This window comes from Rattus norvegicus, chromosome 11 (genome assembly GCF_021556685.1).
Source record: "Rattus norvegicus strain SHRSP/BbbUtx chromosome 11, alternate assembly SHRSP_T2T, whole genome shotgun sequence".
Lineage (NCBI taxonomy): Eukaryota > Metazoa > Chordata > Mammalia > Rodentia > Muridae > Rattus > Rattus norvegicus.
The window spans coordinates 55,195,994-55,201,363 of NC_141544.1; positions in this window are offsets into that span (position 1 = coordinate 55,195,994).

Consider the following 5,370-nt stretch of genomic DNA (forward strand, 5'->3'; position numbering starts at 1 on the left):
TATAGTTAGTTCTATGTCTTTATTAAACTCTAAATGAAACAATGGCTTGGTGCAAATAGAGAAGGAAGAAGCCGAGTTATGGTTAACCTACTCCACAGAGAATGTAAGAAAAAATATGTGGAGGAAAAGAGAGAACACTGAAAGGTTAAAGAACCTGTATTGTGGGTAGATTTCACTTATTCAATAGACACATAGAATCAGTCTCTAATTCATGAACATTTTTAATTGAGGGCTTTTATTGACTCAAGAAGCCCAAAAGGCTATAAACTCACCTTCTCACACCTCCTATACCTAGACGGAAAATTAGGGGGTTTAATCGAAGCTTTCCAAATCAAACCACACATGCATGCTGTGAAATACTTACTAAGAAATACAGAGCGACAAAGACAAAGAAACTGAATCTCAAAGACAAGCAAGGCAACAATTATAAGAACCGACCAAATGTATGTGGCACCACATTAATGGCATTTGTCTGGCTGATGGGTGACATCTCAAGCTAACAGCAATAGTGGGGGCTCTTACTTATATAGCCCTGGGATAAGGTTGGGGCTTGTGCATTGACTGCCTTGCTTTCCCCTCTTTGTATTTATTTTTCAATCTCTTTCCTCAGTGCTGTTCTATGTAAATTGTTCAGTATTCTAACCTTGGTCCCTAAATTAAGCAAAAGAAGCAAAAGATTCTAGGAAAAAATATTGAGCAAAAATTCTAAAGTGGGGGGCTATCCCAAAAGCTGTTGCCTGTACTTGGGTTATGTTCTCTGGCTGGGTGGCCTTGTCTGTCCTCAGTGGAAGAGGAAGTGCCTAGCCTTGCACAGATTGAAGTTCCAGAGTGGAGGGGATACCCAGGGGGGCACCTCCTCAGAGGAGAAATGGAAGAAGGGTTAAAATTTGGGGAGGGAGTGACTGAAGGGGCACTGACGAGTATGTAAAGTGAGTAAGTAAAAGTAAAGTCAAATTAAATCTGAAAAAAAATTCTATGAGCGTACTTGGGGCTCAAAATTTGAAACTTGTAGTTATAAAGAAAACACAAGTCTTCAAAAAACAAAATAAGCAAAAAATAAAACAACAAAAGCCCTCCAAGATGGGTGCAAACACCAAAATAAAGGCTCTGGTAGAACAAGAAATTGGTGGAGCTACTTGAGTGCAGAGAATGTGAAGATTTTGGTGGCTTTCATGGGAACAACTCTCTCTCGTGTGATGGAATTCAAAGCACATCAGAGAACAGATAGCCTGGGAGTGGGAAAATGTGCTCTAATGTTGGGAACAGGAAGAATCTGCACTCTGGGTTTGTGCCAGAGCCCAGTGGAGAAAGACTTTCTGGGGAGGGGTTTTCCTCTCTGATGCACTGCACAGGCAAATGTTAAAATCTGCCAGCAGATTTAGTAAAATGGAGCTCATTGGTGACCTGAATAAGTGATATATCCATGGTTTTTGAAGAAAATCCTGTCCGCATATCCCCAAAGAATTTGAAGTTGGAGGAGGAGAATAGAGACAGCAAGAGACAAAGTGTTTCTGAAGAATTTCAGTAGAGGCAGAAAACTGAAGATATTTGGGGATGAAAGAGACCAAGAGATGCCATATATTAGAAGAATATCCTGTGACCTCAGCTACCTGATCTATCGAATACTGGAAGACATGGGGCTCTGGAGAAGCTAAGGAAGTCAAACTTAGAAAGGCAGAGAGGAAGGAGAAATAGGAAGGGGTTAACACCCACCAGATATACCTAGTGCTGTTAACAATGCCATATTCTCACTTCCGTAGCAGGAGTTTCCCTTCATATTCGAAATAATTTCACATTTCTTAGTGAATTTGAAACTTGCACCAGAATAAAACTTTGATTTAAAAAAAAATGAATCTGCATTCTGCCTGGATCAGATATAACTCATTTAACTGCAGATCATTTTAATAAACTTTACAGAGAGGAGATCAGGGAATCAATAAAACTGGACAGAAAACCTTGAAAAGCAACTCACGGTGAGTTTAGGAAAACAAGGAAAGAATAAAATGGGCAAAGAACAGAAATATGTGGTTAAGGCAGAGCAGTCAAAGGAACAGAGCAAACGATTGAGGACAGGCTGAACACCATGAAAAGAACGGCATTGGAAGATTGGTGCACAGATTTGTCTTCACCCTAAAAGCATCAACATCGCCAGTCAACTTCTTCTCTATTAGCTATGGTTTTAGCCATGAATTCTGAATGCACGTAAAAGCCCTAATTTAAGTCTTTGCTTTACAAGTCATGCGGTTCTCAGAGAGATAGCATAGGCTGCCCGTCTTTCCCATAGCATTGTTGTTTATCCTTATACACGAAGGCAACATGAATACTAAATTTTCTAATACATATCATTGGACTCGCTAAAAGCATATATCTCAAATACTCTGCCACCACTAATAAAAAGAAAAGATTTGGTATGTGAAGTTGCTTCACTTCGGTCATATGTCATTATTCATACAGACGTATCAAAGGTCATGAGGTAAGTGTCATAGTCGTACAAAAAATTTAAATTTTACTATGGTCTTGTGACAATGATTGAAGAAGATTTAATCTAAAATTGTGCTTACATTGAAAGTGTTTCCCTCCACAGAAACCTGATTAAGGTAATATAAATGACCACCACCAGTAACTCCAGTGCCAGGATGTTTCATTTGGAGTTGTGTCCCCTCTACACAATTCCAAGCACTGAACAAGTGACATTGATCAACTTATTTCATGGGTGGATTCTTGTTAATCCATAAGTTCTAAAAAGAACAGTCAAACATTTCCTGGCACACATATATTTATATGTGCATGCATCTTACTTATATACATATAGCAAAAAATATTGTAAGACACAGTAAAAAATATAAAGTTAATCTTAAATCCAAAAAAGTAATCACAATGTATTATTAATGAAACACAATGGGTCATTTATCAAGACAATGAGGACTATTTCTCATGTAAGAGTCACAGCTTGATTATTTAAATCTCTTTGTAACGTTTTTATAAGTTCTACCTCATAAAATAGTCATTATGATTCACTCAGTAGGATACTAGACAAGTCAATTCATCAAAACTTCATTCTTATATCATCGGTAATTTTTCAAGTTTTAAGAAAATAGAATAACAGGATTCTGTCACTATTATCTCATTTAGCTGTTTTTATATTAATTTACTCTAATTAATACATCTGTACAATATTTTACTTTCATCTAAAATTTTAAAATATAAGAATTATTTCTACCTTACCTATATAGCGAGAGAGATGGCACATGATCTTTGAAAGCATTAGCTCTTCAAGATTGAAAAGAGAACAAGTGGAGTGCGATGGAAGGGTAGGAGGAAGGAAAGGGAAGGAATAAAGAAAAATAATTATATTTTAATTTCAAAAACTGTTTTCAATAATAAATTTTAAAAATATTATAAAACAGAATAAACCTTCTAAATTCACAGGACCAACGGCAACAAAAGCAGCAACCTTTTTCCCAACTCTTTCATTTCAGAGGCTCTGTTTCCAAGTCTCAGTGAGTGTGGCTTATATACAGTTGAAGTATAAGAACCAATGACTGTGTCACTCTCTTCTTATTCCAAAGACAGAGGGAGTAGAAATTTGAAATTCCCTTGAGGACAAGAGGGCTCCCTGCAGGAAAAAGTGAAACTCTTCTACTAGAGTTTGAGAGTATGAGTACAGGCTGTTTCATATCCCAGTTTCATGTACCAGGATGGTACAGATCTGCCTGTAAAATGTGAGGACTTTCATGTGCATTCCCTAGGACACACAGAAGCTAAGCATGGCAGCACATGCCCTTGGTCTCTCTGATTGTAGAGTAAGCTAGTAGCAGAAAGAAGAGAATCCCCAGTTTACTTACATAACAAAGACAGCACACAGGAATAGAGCTTATTGTTTGGAAGAAATAAACTCTCAGGATGAAGCAGAGTAGTGAGAAGCTGGCTCATGACACACAAAGTATGATGCTAAAATTCTCCAATGGCACTGACTAGGAAACAGAGAGGTCAGGCCAGAACTGTCTGCTACCATTCAGCCCTGCCCCAATGGCCTTATATCTTCCAAACAGGGCTCATTTCCAAAAGTTTCTATGACTTAAACCACAATGCCACGAGCTGGGAACAAAGTAATCAAACACATGATCTTTTGGGGGAAACTTTCATTCAAACCATAACACCCAGAAACCCTTTTATGTAATGCTCGGGAATAAGATAGAGAAAGAAAAGACAGCAGCCTCATGATCCCCCTGTAAGGATATGTCCTAAGCAGCACGTTTCTCAATAGGCCCCACCTCTGCAATAGTTTTCTCTGCCCTTCAGAGAAAGGCTACAAATTTGGCCCTTAAATCATAGGATTTAGGGCCATGTTCAGAATCCAAATTCATTTAGTCTACCTACAAGATTTCCAATGCCTAGAAAGGAGGAGAGAGAGAGAGAGAGAGAGAGAGAGAGAGAGAGAGAGAGAGAGAGAGAGAGAGAGAAGGGAGCCTTGGCAGGTGATGTGAAGATTCTGCTCTGTGTATTTACAGGCTGTTACCAATGTTTCTATGGGATGGATGGTACCGGGCTTTGTATGTTTAAGTGGGCAATTATATCTTACCAATTGGGTCAAAGATTATTGTGTTGTGTGTTCTTTTATGTGAGGGTTTGAGTGTAAGAAAATGTGCGGCTGAGATGTGTGTCCGCCAAGATATCTAGCAGATATCTTGGGACACCGCGGTGCGGACCAAGCAGGGAAATAGACAATTACTCATTTTTATTTTTATATTTTTACAACAACAGATGGCGAGCCAAGGTGATAGACAAGAATCTGCTAGTAATCCTGAGAGTTGAGAGAAAGTTTTTATTTTCTAAGTAAGAGGAGGCCAGTGCCATGTTAAGTCATGTGATATCTTAAGTGAGGAAATTCAAACAAAGAAATGGGGAAGCCACCTGTCCCCTGTTGTGTGAGAAGTAATGGCAGATCAGAGAGTTAGAGATTAAAAGCTGCTTTTTAAAGAAAGTTGTTTAGAAAGTCTTTCAGGATACTCATATTCATTTTAATGTGGGCTCCATGGGAATTTTGGGTTGAAATCCTAGTTAGACAAGCTACTTCTTAATTACAGGTATGATTAAAAGGTGATTGAGTTTGTTTTTAGAAAGAAGAGAGTAAAGAGATTACCTGAATCAGGTGGGGATTTTCATCCACAGTTCAGAACTTAGGGAAAAATTAGTCACTAACTCCAAGTAGAGAGTTGTGATGAATGTCTGTAACACCGGAGAGAGTGAATGCAGGCATATATTGTAGAAGTTATTAAGGTTAAAGAAAAATCTGTGGCTCTGGGTAGAGAGCTTAACAGCTGGATATATTTTGGGCTAAAGTCCTGAGTTTTAAGTTGTTTGTTGGTT